The sequence below is a fragment of the Podarcis pityusensis genome, assembly GCF_964106645.2.
Source record: "Podarcis pityusensis genome assembly, chromosome: 9".
Taxonomy (NCBI): domain Eukaryota; kingdom Metazoa; phylum Chordata; class Lepidosauria; order Squamata; family Lacertidae; genus Podarcis; species Podarcis pityusensis.
Window position 1 is genome coordinate 20,690,115 of NC_138034.1, and position 26,304 is coordinate 20,716,418.

Consider the following 26,304-nt stretch of genomic DNA (forward strand, 5'->3'; position numbering starts at 1 on the left):
TTTGCTTTTGTTTTTGGTCTTGATGTATTGTGTGTTTTGTTCTTTTCTTTTTCTTTTCTTTTCTTTTTTATATGTATTGATTTGTATTGTTTAATCTCTTTTTCTCTTTTTTTAACACTTTTTTCTGTAATTTTAAACTTTCAATAAATATCATTTAAAAACAAAAAACAAATACCTGTTTCTGCAACTGTTCTAAACAACAGAACTTCCTCCCAGAACCTTTGTTTGATTTCTAGGTAATCCCAGACATTCCCTCTGGCTCATCAGCCAAATAGCTTTGAAGGCTTTTCCTTCTTCACTTCAGTGAAGAAATAATGCGGAATTGAATTGAACGGAAAACAATTTGAATTAATTTCCATTCATCTGTGGGTCTAGTAGCCAGGACCTTGATAGCGCTACACCTATTACGATGAGAAACAACTTCTTCTAATAGTATGTCATATAAAGCCACAACCTCTTCTCACCCTCCCCCAAAGTTTCTGTTCCTAGGAAGAACTCAACTCTAGCCTGAACTTTTGCTATCTGAAGTCCAGTCAGCATGTAATGAGGCAAGACTCTTGTGAATAATAAGTGATTTACCAGTAAACGTTGATTAATACCCCTTCTATAATTATTGGGTTGTGTTTTTTTTAACCTGTTGCAGCATACAATATCATAGCTGATAAAGTTTTATAGGTTCAAGTCATGAAACTGAAATTAGCTCCTTTATGCTCAAAGGGCCAGAAAAGAGATTAGTTTATTCAGATCAATGCTCTTTCACAATTCCCAGGTGCGTCTGGTTTTGATAGGATACAGCTGGGTGACGTGGGTGAAAAGCTTCACAAAATAACCCATCACGATTTGTACGTTGTCACTGTTCAAAAATGCTTAGCAAACATTAATCAACAGATTCATTAATAGTGTTTATCTTTATATTTAAGACAATAGCCGACAGACACAATGTGCGGAATGGATCTGCTTCCTTCGCATAACCTTGAGGGAGGCAATTGTAAATATGGCTTGGATAAGTTTGATTTGTATGCCCCTCTTGGCATACTTACTTGTCTTAATTTGAAATTCTAATGGATACCTTAGTCCTGCCTTAGCTCCAGTAGTGTAAACAGAGATATACTGCAGTGGAAACACAAACGATTGGAATAGTGATGAGGAGCGTAAGTGGTGAGAGTGCTGTTGTACTCATGCTCTCCATGTGAGCCTCCAATAGGCATCTGGTTGGCCACTGTAAGAACCGGATGTGGGACCAATTTGCATGTGGTCCCTGGTATCACCAGCAAAACCAGCTATTTGTATACTGGCAAAAAGGAAAGAAAAAGCTCCCATTCATTCTACGGCAACCTTCAAGATTAGCTGGGGACCTAATTTACCTTGAATTATCAGCATTAGGAGGGATGCGGGTGGCGCTGTGGGTTAAACCACAGAGCCTAGGGCTTGCCGATCAGAAGGTCAGCGGTTCGAATCCCCGCGACGGGGTGAGCTCCCGTTGCTCGGTCCCTGCTCCCGCCCACCTAGAAGTTCAAAAGCACGTCAAAGTGCAAGTAGATAAATAGGTACCGCTCCGGCGGGAAGGTAAGCGGCATTTCTGTGTGCTGCTCTGGTTCGCCAGAAGCGGCTTAGTCATGCTGGCCACATGACCCGGAAGCTGTACGCCGGCTCCCTAGGCCAGTAAAGTGAGATGAGCTCCGCAACCCCAGAGTCGTCCGCGACTGGACCTAATGGTCAGGGGTCCCTTTACCTTTTTATCATCATCAGGAAGGGCGGTATTTCTGCTATGACTCAGATTTGAGTATGGATAAATGTAGATATGTAAATGGGCATGGTCACACAAGGCCCCTGGTTCCCTTGGATTTGTAACATGAATTTGTACGGCCTTTGGGACTGAGCTTTATGTTATATTCATTTGAAATTTCAACTGGTGCAATAGCCAAGGAAGAGAAAACAAGAGTTACTTTATCCTTGAATAAGGTTGCCTGCTTTTGCTTTTGATGCAAGAGACTAATAGCATTACCCTTCTGGAAAGAACTAGTATGCAACTTTAATTATTGGTGCCTGAGTTTGCTCCTTTTCTTCTATACTCAACTTTAGCTGAGAACTCACGAAGAACCCTCCTCTTTTTTGATGACAGTTAGTGTAGGGGAGTCTTGAACTCATCAGGTCCTCATCTCTGCTACAACATTGATATATCGTAATTTTTAGCTAGTAATATATCGCGATGTTGAAAACCAGATATCGCCCAGGCCTAAACAACAGTGCTATAAATTTGTAATACATACATACATACATACATACATACATATATATATACAGTGGTACCTCAGGTTACATACGCTTCAGGTTACAGACTCCGCTAACCCAGAAATAGTGCTTCAGGTTAAGAACTTTGCTTCAGGATGAGAACAGAAATCGTGCTCTGGCGGCGTGGCGGCAGCAGGAGGCCCCATTAGCTAAAATGGTGCTTTAGGTTAAGAACAGTTTCATGTTAAGAACGGACCTCCAGAACGAATTAAGTACTTAACCCGAGGTACCTATATATATATATATAAGAGCTGCTGTGGCTCTAATATATAAGAGCTGCTGTGGCTCCAGAGCTGCTGTGGCTCTAATAGAAGGCTCATGGGCAGAAATTCAAGCAGCAAAGCTTTACCTCACATGGAGATGCAGCAAAAGGAGGGGAAAAAGAACACCTTACCACACAAAAGCCTTTTTTTTTTTTTAAAGCAGACAACATGGTAGTAATGTATAAATCAGACCTAGTATAGACATATCTTTCTCACAGAAAATAAACAGCAAGTAAGACCAACATAGATCTCAGTGTGAATAAAGGCAACAGAACTGGGCAGTGGAACCGGCACATAATCTCACAGACCTACGTTAGCATTCACAGTACGAACCACAGACATGAAATGGCCCACACTGATTACTGTGTAGATTGTAGTGGATACTCTCTCGTACCCTTTGAGCGGAATAAAAGTTTATTTAGGAGACATTTTGAGCTCAATGGGATGCACTAGGCCTTCCATGATAAACAAAGTTGAAATTCCCAGAAGCGCACGGTGTAGCATTTCCAGGTATTAAACACAAAGCAGTTTTCAATTTTGTTCACGTCTTGCTTCTGTTTGACAATCTCATCTACTCCGTTTGTTGCCAAAGGCTAATGCTTGGCTCCTCACTGACAGTCTCCATCACTCTTGGAGACAGTCGGAGAGAAGGAAAGAAAAACATTTTGTTCTCTACTGGGGTGGTTTTGCTCCTGGTGAAAATAAAAGGGGAGGGGCATGGGAGCACCATCAGTTTTACAGTGTACTGGACTAAGAGTTTGGTGGGGGCAGTAGGCCACATAAGTGCATGGATGCTACTTCTCTGTTGAACAAGGACCTTGGTCCTTGCGGAAGATCCTTAGTTTTGAGACAATGCACTTATAGTTGGTTGGAAAACACCCACACTCCAAAAACACCTGATAAATGAACAGTGCTTTTCCTAGTTAAATCCTAGTTAAATTTGAATTTGGTTGAGGTTCGATGGAAAGTGACGAATGGCATTTCAAAAATGAGGCTTGCTCTAATGGTAATACAGTGGTACCTTGTGTTACATACGCTTCAGGTTACATACGCTTCAGGTTACAGACTCCGCTAACCCAGAAATAGTACCTCGGGTTAAGAACTTTGCTTCAGGATGAGAACAGAAATCGTGCTCCGGCGGCACGGCGGCAGCGGGAGGCCCCATTAGCTAAAGTGGTGCTTCAGGTTAAGAACAGTTTCAGGTTAAGAACGGACCTCGGAACGAATTAAGTACTTAACCCGAGGTACCACTGTAAGGACCTCCTAATTAAACCATGTTAATAACATGATTATATATAGGTGAATTCACTTGGATTTACTTTGGAATTATTTTTTTTGGTGGGGAAGGAGAAATAGATTTGACTGCTTTGGACTAGATATTGTATTAATGTATCCATAGAGCTGTCACAAAATGGATTCCTCCAATTCACAACTCCACTCACAGGGCACAAACTATGGACACAGGAGGCTGCTTTCAACTGAGTCAGACCATTGATCCATCCAGCTCATTACTGGCAGTGGCTCTCCAGGGTTCCAGGGAGGAATCTTTCCCAGCCCTGGAGATGCCAAAGATTGAGCCTGGGACCTTCTGTATGGAAGCAGATGCCCTACCACTGAGCTACAACCCTTTCTCCTATTTGTGGGAGAGCAATTCACTAATTTTCATGCCCCTGTAGAAAATGATAGAGCTGCTCTGGCAGAGCATCCCAAGAGGAAGAAAGCTGGCTGCCCAACAGCCCCATAGCTAGCAGTATGCACAGGGTTCAAATTATATGGAGGGTCTACACTTGTTCAACAGGCTTCCCTTTTGCAGACAAGTCCCAATGCATGGACAGTATGTGAACAGGACTGGTAGGGGATGCAGCGGCTAGGGTAGGGGGAGCTCTTTCTCCACATCATCTTAGTCACATGGAGGTAAAGGTAAAGGGACCCCTGAGAATTGGGCCCAGTCGTGACCGACTCTGGGGTTGCGGCGCTCATCTCGCTCTATAGGCCGAGGGAGCCGGCATACAGCTTCTGGTCATGAGGCCAGCATGACTAAGCCGCTTCTGGCGAACCAGAGCAGCACACGGAAACGCCGTTTACCTTCCCGCCGGAGCGGTACCTATTTATCTACTTGCACTTTGTGCTTTCAAACTGCTAGGTTGGCAGGAGCTGGGACCGAGCAACGGGCGCTCACCCCGTCGCGGGGATTCGAACCGCCAACCTTCTGATCGGCAAGTCTTAGGCTCTGTGGTTTAACCCACAGCGCCACCCGCATCCCATTCGCCACCCACATCCCACTCACATGGAGGTAATAATGCCCAAATAGGGCTTCTAAAATAACCAAATGCGTTTCTCTGACTATATAGGTATATCGTAAAACTATATATATAAATTACTTTTTCTCCCAGTTTTTAGCTGGAAGCATTGGACCCAATAGACACAGTGAAAAATTGAGATCGTTAAGCTGGGATGATCAGAAAGGCAAGGTGAACTATCTTTCTGTATGCTCCGCTTGTTTCTTCATGCTCAGTGTACAGTTTATTACACCTTAAGTGTGTTTACACAAATGCAATATTGTAAATATTTAATTGTCTTTGTAACGGCTCAGTCAGTCAGATTCTTAAAGGTTATGTTGAGAGCTTCTGGAGTCCCAGGGCAGTGTTTATTTTTAGTTTACAATGAGCAGCTTGTTGAAGACTCACCATCTGCTCAAATGAAAAAAACACCACTTGACAGAGTGGACAATTGAAAGGATGCCTGCAATTCTTAATGAATAACTTGTGGCCCATTGTCACAAATCGGTTATCCTGTCACCATAACTCACTGACTCGGAGTGACTTTGAATGTGATGTTGACAGGCACTTCCTGTTGCTCTGGGCCTCATTTTGGCCAAAATAGACCTTTCAAATTTCCTTCCCCCTCTCCAGCACTTAGACATTCAGCATCCTAAAGTGCAGAAAGGGCATGTAAGCTTGGACATGGGGGATTCTTTTCCAGAAAAGACAGGGATGTAGTGGAAAATAAGGCATTGCACATTCTGTTATACAATGGAAGATAAGACATATGTAAAAATTAGCAGGCACTTGCCTAGTACAAAAAAAGAAATTTGGAAGTTACATTGGTGCAGATTGCCTATAGTACAACTTGGAAGCAGAGTGGTCTAACATCCACAAATGCTTGTCATGTGGTGCCTCACTACACTACAAATACTTCAAGTATTTGGCCCCCTAATTGAAGGAGGAGATTTATCGCACTGACTCTTCCAGGTTGCCTTATCTGCTGAACAATTGTAGGAATGACATTGTGAAGATTGTGGCAAGATTTTTGAGTGATGCCATGAAATTATGTCACCATAGGTCCTAAGAGCTATTTTCGTACCTCATGATGCCTGGACAGTTTTATCCTAAAGTATCTCCACTATGTTTTGTTAACTGTGTTGTGTCCATGTATACAATGCACTTTTTCAATGCCAATAAAGGAGATTGATTGATTGACCAACCAACCAACCAACCAACCAATCAGTGGAGGCACCATATCAATGAAATGATATGGTGCCTCCATTGACAGCTGCCTCAAAACCCCAATATAAGAAGAACATAAAGTATAGCAGTTGGTGTTTTCTATGTGGCTATGCCTATCGGTCAAAGCAGGGTAATGTCTATAAAGACATTTCTAATGGCATGTGGCTTGGGGTAATGGCTTAGGCCTCAGGTAGTATTTTTACTCAAAGAAGAAAGCACTGATTAGAAATGAAGTCCATAGAGTTAAGAGTGTATGGAACCCCTTGAGGAAGGTTGCTCACCGTATCAAAACTTCCCCTGAACTTCCTCAAATCTACCTCAAAAGTTTACTTTGATGGAAATTCTGCACTGAACGTAGTTCCAAATCTTCTCAAGTTTGCCAATGCATGGAGAATTTCTTACTCAGCTCCAAATTCCCAAAAGAATATCCAGTTCTCACAAGAGCCACAAGATATTCAAGGCACTTGTTTAAAAAGAGTTGGGGAGTTCCATATAGGGATATGCAGAATCCCACAATAATTTTTGCTGGTCTTATTGAAGCTCTGCTTATTTCCTTTGAAAATCCTTTTCTATTTTGCCCCAAGTAGTGATCCTGACTCAAATTCACTTTGAAAATTAATTTTAGGTGAAATTGGGGCCTATTTTCACTAGGGCAATTCTAAATTAAAACATGTTCTAATGATATTTTATTTATTAGAGTACTGTCTGCTTGCCTAGTCAGTTGTGTTTCAGTTACATCTGCAGCCAGTCATATTATTTTTAAAAATGTTTATCTTTGAAATGCCATGGCCACAGCTATGTGGAGTTTTGCGTTGACAGTATTTCTCCTCCATATGCCTTTGGCTTTTTCATATTGTCATGACAACGTGATGAGAATGAGACCTTACGCATTAGTTTGTAGTACGGCAATTCAGATTTTTGTTCTGATGTAAACAGAGAGAGATGAGAGAAAATTCACTGGTATATAAATCATATGGAATAAAACATGTTTACATTGTTGAATTCAAGCTCCACTACTTTCTTGCTGTAATGTTCTGGGCATAATTTTCACAAAGCATGTGTGTAGCTAAAGGATTTGCTTTAAGCTTGAGGGAGCAGTGATGTCTTCACATTTAGGCTACAGCGGCAAAAGCAATAAAGCATTTCCTTACAAGCTCCAGATCTGCTTGCTTCCAGGAGATGAATGGCTTAGAGGGCTACACAAACAACTGAATTTCCTGGCACCCCTGTTACACCTGAGAAAGCACTAAAGCACCTGAGCTTTTCTATTTCACATTGGAAAAACAGATCCAAACATTTGTTATAAAACAAAAGGCAAAAATATGGGAGGCCACCATCCTTTCGGAGGTAGGACCATAAAGATGCCATTTTTCATTTTTATTAGTGAAGTCGCTGAAGTTTGTAATTATCTGGTTTAGAATGCAGATTGTAAAGCTCAGCAGTACTATGAAAATGAGATCCTGTGCATGTGCAGCCAGTTAGTTCCCAAAGTTAGCTGCTTTGTACAGTGGTACCTCGGGTTACAGATGCTTCAGGTTACAGACGCTTCAGGTTACAGACTCCGCTAACCCAGAAATAGTACCTCGGGCTAAGAACTTTGCTTCAGGATGAGAACAGAAATTGCGCGGTGGTGGCGCGGCAGCAGCGGGAGGCCCCATTAGCTAAAGTTTCAGCTTAAGACCGGACCTCCAGAACGAATTAAGTTCTTAACAGGAGGTACCACTGTAGATGGACATACAAACATTATTTAATAATAAGCTCCTTGATCTCACTGAATCTCTGGATTGCTGTGAACCTGCAGGAACTACGGATGCCACCTGCCCATGCACAGAATAGCTTTACCACTAAATCCTTCCTCCTGCTGAAATGCTTGTTGATTGCTGCTAACTTCATGAGGAGACCACTTGACCAATCAGCCTTTTTGATGAATATTTTCTCTATGGGTAAATTATCTTGACGTCATGTGACTTTTGTCCCCCCATCCATACCTAACATCCTCTTGTTCCCAGATGTATTTGATTTAGGAATGATTTCTCCATTTAGACTCTATACCTTGCAGTTTTTGGATCCCCCGTATTGACCCTTTTGTCCCTGTGCTCAATCACCTCTGGTCCAGATCCTTTGAGGACTTGCATTTCTATATACACAGTCACCTAAAGCCAAGCACAACCGCACTGCCCTGCTTGGTGCCTGCAAGTTAGACATCGACTGTGCCAGGTAGTGATCTTACCTGTGAATGCCTTTAGTTTCTGGCTTCACAATACAACTGCTGGTAAATTGTATAAGGGTTTAAATATTGTCAGTTCCATAAGATTACACCAATACTGATAAATCAAAGGACCACATACTGTATGATATCATTTGATGGATCAGAAAGCATCCACATATGTATCATTTGGTGTATCAGAAACAGTGGACATAAATCATATGTGAATATTGTCTATCTGTACTGCATTACCTTCAGCTAGATGGGCAGTGGAATGTGCAACATCAGCCAAATTTTGGTGCAACCAGTGATGCATAAGCATGCTCAACTAGAGTTGATTGTAAACATTCATGTTTAATTCCACATTATGATTTTCATTGTCGTAAGCAGCCACAACTATACATAGCAACATTTACTGAACTAATATCTAATTTGCCTTTCATCTGTTGAGTCCTACCATAGCCCATTAAGTAGTCTGGCTATTAATACACTATAATTATTAGGATTCTGCTTCCCAGCTGGGAGATAAATTTGGATAATTACTGGGAGCAGATGCAATGCCACCTGCCTCCCGCTACTGAACTGTGACCCATGTTGTCCAGATGGCATCCCTAATTTAAGACGTCCTCCTGGAGCCTACAACCAGCGGATTGAAGAGGAGGAAAGAATCTGGTCGTGGGATCTTACCTCTTAACATTTGCTGCTTCATGTATTCAGCAGGATTTTTAGACTTCCAAGGAGGTGAGGAAAAGCACCTTGCTATCTTGGTGTCCTCTTGGCGGCATAGATGGTCCTCAGGAAGGGATGTGGAGCAGATGGAAATGATGTGATGAATTGCATTGACTTTGTGTTAGCATTTCATCTCCAAGTAGAGCAGCCTTTTCCATCCTGCTGGCTTCCTGCTCTTTTAGACTACAACTTCCATCAGCCCCATGCAACATGGCCATGCAGGTTGAGGCTCATGGTGACTGTGGTCCAAAACAGGTGGAAGAAAACACAATGGGAAAAGATACTTCAGACAAATTGATGGAAATATATGCATACTTAACTTGGGAGAAAATCCCATTGAATTCAGTAAAAACAAACCAACAAAAACATAGCAACCAACTATTAAGTAGCTAGAACCCCTCCAATGACCAACAGTGCTTAGTTTGTTGTTACTGCCAACTTACATAGACTATTTATTAAAGTTAGTTACGATATTCTACACTGATAAGGCAAAATGACTGCTGGGCATTTACAGTTTCCTTTAAGAAATGCTTTTGCTTTAAGTAACTAAAGTGAAAATGACTAATCTTAAACCAATTAAGCTCGTAGTCTTTTTGAATTGCCTTAGAATTCAATTTAATAGATCCAATTTAGGCAAAATCCAATTTGAAAGGTTGGTCGGCGAGTGAAACACTGGCCAAAACCTTTGGATTGGCCGAGGAAAGAGACTTTCTAATTTTCATATTGATTCATAGTAATTGACAATCTAATTTTAAAAACAGCAATGTTTGTTCCTTACCTCAGAAAGTATATTTAGCAGTAGTGACTGTAAATATGCTTTAAGAAAGCAGAATAATATGTTAAACAGTTTCACTAATTGGATAACAATGATTAATATTCCAATTCAACAAAGTGCGAAACGAACACTTCTCTGTATTAGTTTTCCTCTGCTTACCAAGTGTTGGGTCTTATCATTCAGAAAGCATAAATATAAATGGAAATTATACATTAGGCTGGCACATATTAAATGAACATTTTCCCATATAGTACAAGAAACATAGCTGAACATCAGTTGTACTTCCATATGAGTCCCATCTGAAGTTCATGAGGAGGTGGGACCAGCAGAACCTGTTCTATGGTGGCACCAATATATTGGAGCCTTTGCGAAAGGAAACGCATCACAACAGGCAATGGGTGGCTTCAGATTCTCTCTCTTGTCCTCTTGCCCTTCACCCTATTTAAGTCCACTGTTGGTAGAAAAGTGGGTGGGCAGGACCCCTCATAGTCAGTGGAGAGAGGGAAAATGACTCTCACCAAAGTACAGACACAGGAAATGACATCATGGCTGGGGAAGGGACAATGGTGAGGAGACAGTGTTGGGTCCCTGGCCGGTGTTCGGTTGTGCTGTCTTCTGCTGCTGTGCCTGCCTCTGAGGACTGGGACTGCAGCAGATGGCGAGGGGGGTTTAATCCTTTCCTCCAATTCTATAGTCCCATTGGCACCATCTTGTTTGATGGAAAGGTCAGAATATGAGGCGGAAATGTAGTTGCGATATGCTAGAAGGGCCAAGCACTTCTCAAAGGACGCTCCCTGGCTTGCTATTTTGAGTTGGGATTCAGTCACAAATCCAGATCTCCAGCTACCAGTGTTGTGTAGTGGTTAGACTAGGACCTGGGAGACCAGGGTTCGAATCCCGATTCAGTCACGAAGCTTGCTAGGTGACCTCATGTCAGGCACTGTCCCTCAGCCTAAGTTACTTGAGCATGTGGTGGAATGTCAGTTCCAGGGGTTTCTGGAGGAGATGGTTGATCTAGATCCATTTCAATCTGGTTTTAGGCCTGGTCTCTGCAGCGGCCAGGGGTGCATTTGCACAGTTAAAACTCTTGTGCCAACTGCACCCGTTCTCTGAGATGTCTGATTTGGTCACAGTGACAAAACCCAGCAAGGATATAATACTTTTTTTTGTTCTTAACTGGGAACAGCTTGTGAGGAGCGGGAAATGGCCAATTTATATTTTATAAAGCGGCGGCAACGCACCAGCAATGCAAGTGTTAACATGCCTGACTTAACAAGGCTCTATTTCCTGACAGCGCAACATGGTTTTTAAAAACACTCCTGAATGAAGATGGTAACATGCCAGTCATTATACAAGGGATAATGGTGACAGAGCGATGGCTGAATGAGATATTTCATTTTTTTTTAATGGGACAAAACTTTTCTTCGCAGCCGTCTTTCTGCCTCTTTCTCTTTCCTTTTCTTTGGCTGCCTCTCTTCTCCTTTATCCTTTCATTCTTGTTTCAAGAATAGCGAAAGAACAGCGATAAGAAAAAGGTGACAGAGAGATAAATCACACAAAAGACTTTAAAAAAGCCTGACATATACGAACATGGGAAATGCATTGCTTGATAGAGCAATGATGTCTTTAACATGACTACCCACCCCCCTGAGCCCAACACATTTTTGTGAAAGATTTTGCGCTCATTTTGTTTTCCCCAGTGTTTGGGGGCATTTTGGAGAATGGGTAGAAAATGCTGCCGAAATGTGGATTACTAATCTGTGTGTGCATATGTGTCTCAGAACTGTCAGACAGAGGGTGGATGTGTCTTAAAAGAAGAGGAAGTAATGGATGTTTTTCCTGGGGGGGAAATGTTTTGTTGCTGTTTCAGGTCTTGGCTTCAGGATCCCAGTGGCATCCCATTCTACATTGGGACAGAACACACCATGGGAACAAAATTGTCCCATGGTGTCACACAGGGGTGGGGAACCTCAGGTGGTGGGGAGAGGGGTGTGTGTGTGAATGCGGCCCTCCAGGTCTTTTATTCTGGCCCTTGGAACCCTTCATGCCACGCCTCCTCTCTCCAGGTCACACTGTTTACTGGCCCTGTTTTGCATCGTCCTTGAGTGGGTTTGCCTGGGTGAAATGAACTCCAGCACAGCCTTTTGCTTGTATGGATAGAGGAGAGGGGTACATAGGGCTGTGTGTAGAAACTAGCCTATGGAGAAAGGTAAAATGTACCGTATTTTTCGCTCTATAGGACGCACCAGACGATAAGAAACACCTAGTTTTGGGGGGAGGAAAACAAGGAAAAAAATATTCTGAATCCCAGAAGCCAGAACAGCAAGAGGGATCTGGCTTCTGGGATAGCCTCTTGCTGTTCTGGCTTCTGGGATAGCCGCTGAAGCCTCTCCTGGGCAGCGGGATGAAGGCTCCCCCTGCCCGGAAGAGGCTGCATGTGGGTAAGCTGCCCTCTGTCCCTTCCCCCATCTCCCGCAAGAGCCGCGTGCTCTTTAAAGGGAGCGCGGCTCTTGGGGGCTTTTCTGGGAGGTGGGGGAAGGGACAGAGCCACACGCTCTGTCCCTTCCCCCCACCTCCCGCAAGAGCCGCGCGAAGCCTCCGCAGGGCAGCGGGGAGCCTTCATCCCGCTGCCCTGCGGAGGCTTCGGGGGGCTATCCCAAAGCCAGAATAGCTAGAGGGAGCGCTGCGCAGCACTCACTCTAGCTGTTCTAGCTTCCTGCAAAGCCTCTGCAGGGCACGGGCAGCCTTCATCCCCGTGTCCTGCGGAGGCTTCATGGGCTGTCCCAGAAGCCAGAACAGCAAGACGGAGTGCTCCATCTCACTGTTCTGGCTTCTGGGACAGTCCGCAAAGCCTCCAGAGGGCAGCAGGATGAAGGTACCCCACTGCTCTGTGGAGGCTTTGCGCAGCTAAGCCCGAAGCTAGAACAGCGAGACGGAGCACTGCACAGTGCTCCCTCTCCCTGTTCTGGCTTCTGGCTTAGCCGTGTAGCCTGCATTCGCTTCATAAGACGCACAAACATTTCCCCTTACTTTTTCGGAGGGGAAAAAGTGTGTCTTATAGAGGGAAAAACACGTACATTTGTTGCTCTGTCCACTTTTCTGACCTCTTCCACTATCGGTATTCAGCCCACAAAAGGTTGCCCAGAAGCAGGGTCAGCCCAATATAGTTTGGCACTTGAGGCAGACCCCAAAGTGGTGTCTCCTTCATTGTCAGGTAAGAAGGGGTGAGGGGAAATCTATGGTATACTGTATCAGGAACAAGAGGAAACAAAGAAAGATGTACATGGGGATCAGCTGCCCCTGAAGATTCTGTCACCTGAGGCAGTTATCTCACCTTGCCTCATGGATGGGTCGGCCCTGCACGGATATGAATGTGGCCCTTGGACTTAGGAAATGTTCTGCAGCTCTGATGTAGCATAAGTCCCAGGAACATCCTTAGGGTAAAACATGGCTGCCTCCATAGGGCACAATTCATTAAGTTTCAGGAATGTTTAAATCCCATTCATTTTAATTTGAGAGTTAAGTCTATTCACCCCCTTATCAGGCAGGTGGCTTTGTGGGTGGGCCCCAGGCCACCCTGGTAAACCAACCTATTGCAGGCTGGATTGTCTTTGTGCCACCAAATGGGCCAATGGCGGCAGGAGTTAGGGGGCATTCCCCTGGGCACAAGCCCAACCGACCAATTACAGCCCTTGCAGCCCAGGGGAATTTTAGTGCCTGGCCTGTGGGGCCTTTTGGCTTCTCTCTCGCTGTGCCAGTTACCACAATGCCTATGGCCAAACCTCACATATGTAACCAATAAAGTTGTGGCCTTATTTGATCCCAAAACCAATATGCCATGTGTTGTCTAGTTATTTGCACCTTAGGGAACAGGGTAGTCATGGGGCCTCGATACGCAATTGAATTATTGAATCTCTGCCACTGAAATTAGCTAGATTTTAAAGAAATGTTTCAGTTTGTTTAAATAATGGTTTAGTATAGAAACCCTTTAAGAGCTTGTCATCACCCTTAATAAAGAATTCCCTCTCCCTCCCCAAATTTAGTTTTGCTTCCCTTTCCCCTTTCAATGGAATTTGCAGACAGGTTTCCCAGGATACCTTTTTCTTAGAGACAGTAGAGATGGAAAGGTATCTTTGTGAAATCTGTTTGCCTACAGAGAATATTAAAGGTAAAGGGACCCCTGACCATTAGGTCCAGTCGTGGCCGACTCTGGGGTTGCAGCGCTCATCTCACTTTATTGGCCGAGGGAGCCAGCGTACAGACTAAGCCGCTTCTGGCGAACCAGAGCAGCGCATGGAAACACCGTTTACCTTCCCGCCGGAGCGGTACCTATTTATCTACTTGCACTTTGACGTGCTTTCGAACTGCTAGGTTGGCAGGAGCAGGGACCGAGCAACGGGAGCTCACCCCGTCGCGGGGATTCGAACCGCCTCTCTTCTGATCAGCAAGTCCTAGGCTCTGTGGTTTAACCCACAGCTCCACCCATGTCCCTACAGAGAATATTAGGAAGCAGTAATAAGCAGAGACTGCAGTATTTTACAAGGACAATCAATGCTGGATCAAAATCCAAGAAGCTAGGAGTTGGCTGTGGCAGACTGTTCCACAAAACAAGAAAAAAAAGTTCCAACCCTGACATTGGTAGACTACGATTCTCATAGGCCCTAGCAAACATGGCCAATTATCAGGGGTGATGGGAGTTGTAGTTCAGCAATACCTGGAGGCCCAAAACATCCCCACACAACAGATCTAAGTGATTTTTAAATGTCAGTGGTATTGGAGAGAGAGGCTGGGAAGAGAGATTTCTTGCTTTCTTGTAGCAGAGTTAGACACAGTGGCGATTGCTCCGGGCACATTTAAACTTGGTTGGATTTTGCATTTATCCTCATTTACCTTTAAATAAATGTTCCCAATGAAAATACTTAGGCTAAAATAAATCACAGACACTTAGCTTTGCAAATAAGTGAATGTTTTGCTCACAGATTTTCCAGAAATCTGTTACAGCAAACAAGTACCCATCTGTTGGCAGTAAAACAAAGATGAACAAAGGCTTCAAACAACTTCAAAACAAATGTACTTGATTTCCTTACAAAAAGGATCATGCAATCTTTGGCTTAGCAAAGATGCAGGCTGTAAAATCTCACTTTTGGAGAGATTCACTTCACTTGCAGGGAGCCTCATGGTTCCTTCTTTAAGGAAGCATGAAGAGAAAGGAGAGTGAGATGAGGGATGGGAACAGGTGCTGCTGAAAGGCAACCTGAGCTGTGGGCTCAGGTTAACTCTTTCACACATGGAAGTGTAAGCCATTAACTGGCTATTGCAATAAGTGGCTCCTATGTGCTCTGGTAGCTTCCAGACTGGATTATTGTAATGCATTCTACATGGAGCTGCCCTTGACGATGACTCAGAAACTTCAACTGATCTAAAATGCAGTAGCCAGGTTACTGGCTGGGGTTTAAATCATAACTCACATAAACACTGTTTTAAAACAGCTGCACTGCTTGCTAGTTCATTTCTGGGCCTAATTCAAGGTGTTAAAATTAGTGTTTAAAATCTTATATGACTCTTGCCACAAATATTTGAAAGACTGTCTCTTTCCCTATAAACTTTTGATTGCTAAAATCAGCAGAGGGGACCCTCTTGGTAGTTTCACCACCTCAGATGTTTAGTGGGTGGCAGTCCAGGAGAAGGCATTATCTATGGCAGCTTCTAAATTATAATATTTCTGCCTCAGAGTGCTGGCAGAGGAACAGGGGCAGGGGGCGGGTGGAGCGCCCTGCCCCCAGCACCATCGGGGAGGGGGCGACCATTGCAGCCACCCCCTGGACACGCGCTGCGCACCCCCCACCGCGCCGGGCACCACACCCCCGCAGGTGGTGTGCCACACCCCCGGGATGTGCGCGACGCCCCCGCGGGCAACGTGCCACGCCCCTGGGACGTGTGCCAGCCACGCCCCTGCCTGCTATCTGCCCCTGGTTCCGGGCCATGCAGCTTCGCCACTGCTTCAGAGAAGTGCATTTAACACTACCAAACTTTTAGAAAAACATGTGAAGGCTGCCCTGTTTAGGGAAGCTTTTAATGTTTAATAGGTTATTGTATTTTAGTGTTTTGTTGGAAGCTGCCCAGAGTGGCTGGGGAAACCCAGCCAGATGGGCGGAGTATAAATAAATCATCATCATCATCATCATCATCATCATCATTTAGTTTCTGTCATATCATATGCTGAAGATGCTCTGCTGCACTCTAGTCTTTGACTAATCTGTGTATATGTATATATTTGGGACCAAGCCTATTGCTGTGATGGTAACTTGATTTAAACTGAATTAATATTGTATTTTTAATTGTTTGAACCCAACCTGTGACCTTATGGGGAAGGGCGGCTAAGAAACTGAAATAGTAATAATAGCTGAGTGAAGATGGGCTCCAAAAATTCTTCACCCTGTTTGCACACCATGAGATTGGGAGTACAGTGTCACTAAATACTCTTGGGAAGGAGATATTTTCCTTTAGTAAGGTTCTTAACCCCCCCACATCACAAGGTTTTCTTTGCCAATGCAGCAACTGAGTTGCCATTTTATATCCCCCAGCATTGCTCTTTGGGATTGAGGGGAAGGGATAGTGACTACTACAAAAATGGTAGAGAATATTCGCCAAATGGAGATGGTGCAAAACAGAATTCCCAGAAATTTCCCCCACGAAAATCTCTTCAGATTTACTCTTGTCCCAAGAGAGAGAGATACAGAGACTATAATTCTGGTCTGTAAATGGGAAGATGGCACAAAAGTTAACAGTTAAAAAAAATACAACACACAATAACCTCTTTATCATACTATTTTTTTTCTTTTGAAATCAGAACTGGAGGCAACAGCCTCTTGTGGCTTTAAGCGTAAGAGAAACTGGTATTCACTGTAGTTTTTGCATAAATCACATGAGTACATTTATTAGCTCATGTTTAACAAACGGTGTGTTTAAGTGACACCTAATCACTACTCTTGTTCAGTGCAAGTACCTCAGAGCAAATTCATGTCAGCTGTCTATATTTCTTTAAGAGCTCACTAATTGTTCTTTAGGGCATTGATACAGAATAATTTCTTATATCTTTTTTTTTTAAAAAGAGACTTTAATATTTCAATTCAGACCTCACAAACAATTATAGGCTGTTGTGCTCTTGGTCATTTTAGACAACACTTATGAAAAATGGATGGCACTGGGGAGAACGGCGTATTTCAATAAGGTCTTAGATACAGTGCATACTTCAAACTTCCTTTTGCTCTTCTGAGAGCTCAGAAAGAAGGAAGAAAAACACTAAGGAAGATTTGGTCTAGTTTTTTTAGACACTGCATCAATGAATGTAATATCACTTAGCCTTCAGATAGTCCCATATTCATGGTTCAAAGCACCTTACATTCATTATCTCAGTAACAATTGCAACACGTACATCTATCTTGCAAGGTAGGACAGAATTTTGTGTGTATTATAGATGTGGGAAAGGATGATGCTGAGACAGAATGGTTGTCTAATGCAACCTAGTGAATTCATGGCTCAAAATCTTTTGAATCAGATTTCCCTGTTCCCAGCTCACACTCTTATCCTGCAATTCTATGGTTATTTGAATAGTACCATATCCCACCAAACTTCATGGGGACTTACCTCTGAGTAGATACACATAGAATTGATAGGCTATAGTCCTACACACATTCCTCTGTGAGTAAGCCCCACAAATGAACTTGTTTCTGAGTACACGGGCATAGGATTGCAGTTGGGTACTCTGTACTACATCATTTTTCAAAATATGAAACACAACAGTATATAAAATGCAATTAGTAAGAACAGTGAAATCAGAAATTCCACTGCAATATTTTTGGAGTTGCTATGGGATTAAGCAATTTGGTTGAGGTAATTACATCTACCGTATTTTTCGCCCTATAGGACGCACCGTCCCATAAGGCTCATCTAGTTTTTTGGGGGGGGGGAAATGAAGGGAAAAAAATTATTTCCCCCCCAGGTGCGGGGCTGGGGCGGGGGAAGCCCGAGCTTCCCCCGACCCCAGCCCCCAGAACAGGCAGCTCTCCACAAGCCGTGGGAGCCCGGTGCCGGGCTCCCGCGCCTTGCGGAGAGCTGCGCGAAGCCTGGGCGTGCTGAGCTCAGCGCGCCCAGCCTTCGGCATGCAGGCAACTCTCCGCAAGCCGTGGGAGCCCAGTGCGGGCTCCCACGGCTTACGGAGATCTGCGCGAAGCCTGGAGAGCGAGAGGGGTCTGTGTGCACCGACCCCTCTCGCTCTCCAGGCTTCAGCGAAAGCCTGCATTCGCCCCATAGGACGCACACGCATTTCCCCTTCATTTTTGGAGGGGAAAAAGTGCGTCCTATGGGGTGAAAAATACGGTAGATATACAGGACACACACTGCCTCTATAAAGAATTCTCTTTCCAAGTTACCTAGTCCTTTTAAGAGGAGTCACTCTATTCTTCATATAGTTTACATATAATAGATGGCCAAAGCACAGCATAGCTTCATTTAAATGTTAATTCCATGTAGAGTTCTTTTTGCATGCTGCTAAGAAAACATTACCCATGGTAAAGGCCTTGAATGTGAATAACTACAGTGCACTCTCTACTGTAAGGGATTATCAAGTGCTGATTCCTGCTTTGTGAGTTTGATGTACTCCAGATAAGTGAAAGACTATGGTTGCAATCCAATGTAGAGTAAAGCACACACAGACTGCAATACCAAACACACTTGAATGATAGAATAGTGGAATCATAGACTTGGAAGGGACCCCCATAGATAAGGGTTTCTCAAACCTGGGTCTCCAGTCGCTAGGGAGTAAGTTCCATTAAAGACAGTAAGGCCTACTGTGTTGTTAAATAGATTGGTTTCAGTTGGGCTAAGTGTGCAGATATAGGAACCTTTCTTATAATGAATTCAACCATTGTCCCATCTAGCTCAGTACGGCTAACATTGACTGGCAGTAGCTGTTCTGTGTTCCAGGCAGGGATCTCACGCAGCCTGGGATTGAAGTTGTGACCTTTTGTATATACAAAGCAGTTGCTCTACCATTGATCTACAGCCTTTCCTTGCGGCTCCTGTCATTCCCACTTTCAGCCAAAATAATGTATTGTGCCATGTTGTGGCATGAATGGGCATTGAATCCAGTCAGCTGTTAAGTCTTCCTAGTCTCCATTCCTCAGGTCTAGAGAGTTCTATGTTAGGTAATGTTTTGTTGTAGTACAAATGGATGAAGCGACTGCTGGGAGAGGCAGGGGATGGTTATTCCAACACGAATAACCAGTGAACTTTCCACATGATATGGCTGGCCACCAGTGAGGCCAAATACTGTGTTAGATGTTCTTTTGGTTTGATCCAGCCAGGTGATCACTATGAAGAAACTTCTACAGTGGTACCTCTGGTTAAGAACTTAATTTGTTCTGGAGGTCCATTCTTAGCCTGAAACTGTTCTTAACCTGAGGTACCACTTTAGCTAATGGGGCCTCCTGCTGCTGCCGCACCGCCGCTACGTGATTTCTGTTCTCATCCTGAAGCAAAGTTCTTAGCCCGAGGTACTACTTCCGGGTTAGCGGAGTCTGTAACCTGAAGCGTCTGTAACCTGAAGTGTCTGTAACCAGAGGTACCACTGTATTTGTTTAAGGGAAAATTAATTAAGGGGGCTTTGAGTTTTTCAAACAGCAGCCTCCTCCATGGCACACTGCAAACTCCTCTTGAAATGGAGAGAACTTTCAAATGCAGGATTATGGTGTGGCATGAGAGTCTGCGGTTCAAAAGGGGGAAGGAGTCCAATCTCCCCCTGAGGATATCTAATCACTTGGACATGTCTAAAGCGGCTATTTCGCTCTGGGCCAAAGAGTGTGAATAATGAGCCCAATTTCTAATTTAACAGTGAATCCCAAAGAGATGCTTCTGCAAGCTATGAAGTCAGCTTCAGAACGGACTAAAAAACTACGTCTCAGGAATCCTAGGTGGGAATCAATCCTGTCCAAATGACAGCCTCTATTCTGCACCTCTGTGAGACGCTGCATTTTTCCATACGCTTTCAGTCTGAATGACTTATTTTTAGTTGAAAGGCAGCAAGCAACAGTGGAGAAAGGAAAGTCTCCAAGAGAGCACAATAGGAGGAAGCAATTCTACCAACTGAATTATATAGGAAATAAATATGATCATGATGGTTATATAGTTACATGGGCCACATCAATGACCAAGAAACTGACAGCAGTGTCTGGTTAGGAGAGCTAATCACACATAACATTGCTTCAGAAAGCTTAGTGCTTAACAAAAACATACTTTCGCCCTATTACAAGTTCCAACCAGTTTGTGGAATTGATCGATTCAGAACCTAAGCCAGATTGCCCGCCATCATCCGAAACGCTCAATTTGAGGGCCTCTGAATTATTTGCGTTTCCTTCCTGTATTCTGACTTTGCCAAATTGAGTGATGGTAATGTTTCTACCTGGAGTGTAATACTACTTCATTAAAATCACGTGTGTTTTGCTGTGGATTTCAATAAGAGGTGGGCTGACTGCAACCTGAGATTGAACACTAAAAACTGTACTTCATCTATCTTTCTCCAGGAAGAGAATTTCATTTGCACATAGAGAAGGTGTAACAGTCCAGAAAAAGCGTGTGGCAAATAGCTGTTAGTTTTTTTTAAAGAGCCTTAATATCACTTCACAATGCATCATTGTTTTAAACTTCTCCTAGTGTTGCTGTAGGACTGAGATAATTCAGGATGAGGAGGGGAGGAGAAGAGGAGGAGGAGCAGAAGAAAGTATCAGCCTCGTTTGCTGCTTAAGCACAGGGGGCTTGGAAGAGATAAGACCGGGATAGAAAATGGAGAGAAAGTATAACAGTTCGATGCTAAAGGAGTACTTTTGGTCTCTGTGAAGCCTTTGCATTAATCAAAATTGCAGGTCCTGTCTTGGGCAGCTCTCAAGTGAGATTTTGAACTTCCCTGAGCTCTTCTTTATTTCTGACCATTCTCACACTGCATAATTGCTAAAGCAATGCGAGCCCTTCATTTTTAACACGCCTACTTGACATTCTCTGTTTGTTTACTTGTTTCCCTTTAACATCAAGCTATCTGGATGAAATTCGGATGCATGTTCAGGAGGTAGATCTACTTTTCAAAGCCGAGATACCAGCATGATGCCCCCCCACCCGGCAATCACCCATTTTGAAAGTGTGTGGGCAGAGAGGAAAGAGCAGAAATATGTGTGATGTGTGATCTGTTTTTGCAATTGAGATACTGGAATGAAAATTGGTTTTTCTCATACAGGGCATAATTATCCAGTTCAAGTGCAAATATCAGATAAGCACAGCACCAGCCCAGTACATTTTGCTGCCTGAACCAAGGGAAAAGATGGTGCTCTGTTCCTTCCAAGTACTGAAGCCAACCACACTGTCAGCTGAACCTAACTTCCAACACAGGCAATGGGACAGAATCCTCAGCTACAATAAACTAGTTCCTCCCAAGGCTTTGCCAAACGACAGAACCAGCTCTGAATAACCATCCCAACGTGGATCTATTTTTAAAGGGGAGGAGGAAGATACAATACCTGAAAGACCTCTCAAATACGATTTACTTGGACAATGGTTTTCTCAGTATGAGGACAAGCATGCGTCCTAGAAGGGACATGCGGATACAACAAAGAACTGCAAGGAGAAAAAAAGAACTCATTGGAACCTTATGTAATGTGTTTGATGGGGGAAGTCTTCTTTCTGGTCAGGTAAAAGTTGGTTTAACTGTCACTGGGAAGAGGTTAGACATAGAACTCTCAGTATGCAAATGAAGGATTGAAGATGTGCACATCCTGATTGGTGGGTGCAGGTTTAGAATTTTCAGTAAGTGAGTGTGATTGGCTTGGGCTGGACTAGAGGGGTTGGAAGAAGTGGGTGCTAGTCAGTCAGGGTCAGTCTGTGTTGGCTGATGTTTGTGGTGGACAGCCAAAAGAAGAAGGCAGCAGAGGAAGATGGTCAAGGAAGATGAAAGAAGACCCCCAGAGAAAGGCAGAGTGGGTTGATGGCCACTTGAGGGCATGATGATGGTCTGGATGGGCTACTGGCTTGATTCAGCAGGCTCTCATGTTCTTATGGTGGCTTAGAGTGCAGAGTTGAGGGGAGAAGCTGACCCCAGTGCTAAGATGTGAGAGGCAGTTTGGAACGCTGGTCTCTAGTGTCTGGTAGAGGAGTCAGAGGAAGATTCCACAACAGTGCAGCAAAAACAGACCTTCAATAGGTTAGTAGTGGTTGGAATGGGGTTTCAACATGAATCCTCAGTTCATAGCTACCAACTTTTCCCTTTTTTAAAGGGAAATTCCCTTATTCCGAATAGGATTCCTCTCAAGAAAAGGGAAACGTTGACAGCTATGCCTCAGTTATAGTGTTGGTGAGGCTTAACTGGGGCAGAGAAAATATAAGGGCAATAAGGTAGAAAAGTTTGAATAGGGTAACTGCTTCCTCAAAGCTGTCTGAGTTAGTAATACTGTGGTACAATGGTACCTCAGGTTACAGACGCTTCAGGTTACAGACTCCGCTAACCCAGAAATAGTACCTTGGGTTAAGAACTTTCCTTCAGGATGAGAACAGAAATTGTGCGGTGGCAGCACGGCGGCAGCGGGAGGCCCCATTAGCTAAAGTGATACCTCAGGTTAAGAACAGTTTCAGGTTAAGAACGGACCTTCAGAATGAATTAAGTTCTTAACCCGAGGTACCACTGTAGTTTTAAAACAAGCTGTTGATATTTAAAGTGAAAGTAGCAAGTTAACAAAGTGTGCACTCATTTAAAGACAAACAGTACTATATTAAAGGAACCATAAGCTTCTGCAGTACATAATCTTGCAATTAGTAAACTCCAATATCTTTGTTAAATATAGTAACTGAGTCTGATTAGCTTTATCCCACAGCTACCAGGGTTATTGGTAAATTAAGGGTGCAAAAGTTATAAGTGATATTAAATGGTGGCAGCAGTATGGGTTTAGGAAAATCATTGGAGTGGAAGTCGGGGTTTGCTTTTATAGAATGAGTAAGGAAATATCCCCACTTCCCCCATGCCATGCCCTGATAAATTGCTTGAATACTTTCCTCAAACATCAGGCTTAGTTGCTGTGTCCAAAACAGAACACTGAACTAAGTGGTCTCATCTCATCTAGCAATGCAGTTCTTATGCAAGGTAGTCTTTGAGCAGCAAACCAAGAACAACAGCTCGGCTATTTCCTCCAGCTGCCACTCAAACCACCCCATTGAAGTTTTACAATATGCTTCCTTGAGCTTTCTACTTATGTCTACATGTGTCACTTATTCTCTTAGGGGGCTAGAGACAGATTCAATACAGAGAGGAAGCTATTTTGTCTATTTTTAATTTTTATAGAAACAACTCTCTGTAGCACATCATCAATCAATTGAACACTGATATTTAACCCTTGTCCCTCTCTGATCTCTTGGCTGCCCTGTTTCTAATAATAATAATAATAATAATAATAATAATAATAATAATAAATTTTATTTATATCCTGTCCTCCCCAGCCGAAGCTGGGCTCAGAGCGGCTAACATCCTTTCTTCTCCTCCTCCATCTGGGAAGCAAAGTTCCTAGAGCTATGAGCCTGAGATGGCACAACCTCCTTCTATGAGGTGCTTGCCATCAAAGAGCTTTGTTTCTCAGTGAGATCAGGGGATGGCAAAAACAGTAACCAGCAAGCAGGTAGAGAGTGAGCAAGGAGGGATAAGAATAAAACATTAACATTAAACAATGTTGGTATAGAAGAGACAGATGTTGAACGACTATAGCTCAATGTTCAAGAACATGCTTTTCATGCAGAAGGTCCTTGGCTCAATCCATTTTTTATGGTGGCAACCATCTCTCCCCCAATGTTCTGTAACAACACTTAAATTCTGAAGTATTGCGGAGATACAAAATGGTGGCCAAACTGCCAGCAAAACAACCTGCAGTCATGGGGAGAAAAACTTAAGGGAGCAGAAAGAAGACGTCTTATTCCACCTGTAAATGGTAATCCCCACTTCCCAAGACATTGTTGGAGAAATTCTCATTCCTTGGAGAAAATTGAGGAAATGGTTCCCCAAATTTCTCTGCCCACAGACAGGGTAGAGAATTTTGAGGGGGCATTGGCACTCAACTTCAGTTCCTATTCACTTACCTATGGATAGGTAGACAGTGAACAAACCTGATAGGTGAGATGATCATGCCCTGGACCAGTCTTGAGTTTCCATCTTGGATGAGTGTGATTTTTTGCCCTTTTACTGACAGTGATGATCAGTAGCGGCTCATTAACTCTCGTCAGCAACTAATCTAGGAGAAGGACTTTCTGATCACAAATTCTGTGCCCTGCCTGCAGCATTTCCCCCCACTAGTATAACATCAACAGCTGCTCGGGCAAGAAAGTGGGAAAGATTCTATGTAAGCTTTTCTTACTTAAGTTCCATTCTTATTGCATGATATACGGCCAAAACCATTCAGCAGTCAACTGATATTCCTCATGTGGGAAGCCATAAAAATTAAGTAAAGCCTTAAATCGATAAATGGTTGGATATGAATCCATCGTAGTAACAGAGAAAGAAAGAGTAAGATCCATGGATATTTATTCCTCAGCATAATATGTTATACCTCCAGGAAGGGGATTTGTTACTTTGTTCATCCAAGCCTACATATTTCTAAAAGGGAGAATTCTGAATGTCTTTTTATTATTACCCTTTCATTGCATTTCCAGACTGAATAAAAGCACAAATGATTCTCATTGACACTTTGACCCATTATTTCCTCCTAAAGGCAATGAAGACCGCAGAAAAAGTCCAGCACCTGTATCCAAGAACCCATATCTAAGTGCCTCTAAATGTGAGTACCATATTTTATATACCCCTTATGGTAAGAATATGACTATCAATATGAAACTCCTTCTCTAGCTGCCATCCATTTCACCACAATTCTATTAAGATGCATTATGTTTGCCATAGCTTGTCCTCTAAAACATGTTTCGTAAATTTGGCATCCTTACAAACATATCTCTTTACAAGAGGGGGTGATTCCTGCCTGTTTGGAGGAGGCAGTGATAAGACCGCTCCTTAAGAAACCACCCCTAGATTCTGAAAACCGAAGTAACTACTGGCCAGTTGCTGTCTTCCCTTTTGGGGGGCACTGAGTGGCTGGTCAATGTCCAGATCCTGGCACTCTTGGAGGAGGCTACTTTTCTAGATCCATTTCAATTAAGGTTTTAGCCTGGCTTTGGCACAGAAACTGCCCTGGTCGCCTTATATGATTATCTCTGTTGGGAGAGAGACAGGGGCAATGTGTTCCTGTTAATCCTCCTTGACCTCTCAGTGGCTTTCAATGCAATCAACCACTGTATCCTCCTAGAGAGGCTATCTGAGTTGAGTTTTTGCGGCACTGCTTTGCAGTGGTTCCAGTCCTCCTTGGATGGTTGTCTTCAGCGGTTGATGCTTGGGGAATGTTTTTTGGCAAAATGTGGTCTTCAATGTGGGGTCCCTCAGGGTTCAATTCCATCCCCCGTGTTGTTTAATATCTACAGGAAGCTGCTGAGTGGAATCAGCTGGAGTTTGGGAGTGTGTTGTCAGCAATATGCTGCTGACACACAGCTCTATTTCTCATTTTTATCTGCAGGCGAGGCAGTGGACTGGTGTCTTGCCTTGGTAATGGACTGGATGAGAGCCAATAAACTGAAGCTCAATCCAGATCAGGCACTGTTAGTGGATGGTTCCCTAGACCAGATGGATGGGAGACTGCCTGTTCTTGAGGGGGTTATACTCTTAAAGAGCAGGTACATAGCTTGGGGGTGCTCCTGGAGCCATTACTGTTACTTGGTGGCCTTGGAGTGCCTTCTGGCAGCTTGGGCTGGTGGCTGAGCTATGCCCCTATCTGGACTGGGATACCCTAACTTCTGTGGCCTATGCTCTGGTAACCTCTAGGTTGGATTACTGCAATGGGGGGCTCTTTTTCCATGGGGGGGGGCAGGAGGCCTGTCCTCTCCTCCCTGCTGCTCACTCCCTGGGCAAATGCAAAAGTGCAGGAGAACCAGCCAGATGGTGTAGGTTAAGTGGTAAACTCTAGTTGCATGCCACCCAAATCTCCAGGGGGTGCAAGATATATCATCACGGACAGAATCATTGCCACACACGGTAAGAACAAGGATATAGTTTGAATGCTTCACTTGTAGCTTTATAAATCATTTAATGTGTCATTATGAATGGAAGCCGTTAATATTGCAGTTGTTGTATAAGGGATTGTTATTTTGACTGGAGTGTAATTGGAATTAATAAGATTTTGGAACACAGAAATAAAGTAAATCATCAAACCATCAATTCTATCATGTGGGGGGCACCTAAATTATATAATTTGGCATCTGAATGATTGGTATTAGTAACTGTTATAATTTGGCATTGTTATAATGAGGCTATTATTGGATTATTGTAATTGAAAACTAATAAAAATTATTATCCCCCCAAAGCCCTACACGGTTCAGAGCCTCAATATTTTGCATATGGGAAAGTGAGAGGAA

The 26,304-nt window shown here is 43.5% G+C and overlaps 1 long non-coding RNA gene across 16 annotated transcripts in view; it reads left to right on the top strand.

Moving 5' to 3' along the window:
• Positions 1 to 26,304, top strand: part of LOC308484953 — a 256,925-nt gene that overhangs the window by 31,407 nt on the left and 199,214 nt on the right. For 15 of the 16 annotated variants that reach the window (XR_013990212.1, XR_013990213.1, XR_013990214.1 and 12 more), the window contains exon 3: positions 24,561 to 24,626. This is a non-coding gene — a long non-coding RNA (uncharacterized lncRNA). Of the gene's footprint in view, positions 1 to 21,055; positions 21,507 to 24,560; positions 24,627 to 26,304 lie in introns of all 16 variants that reach the window. The other variant, XR_013990217.1, reaches the window with a different exon arrangement.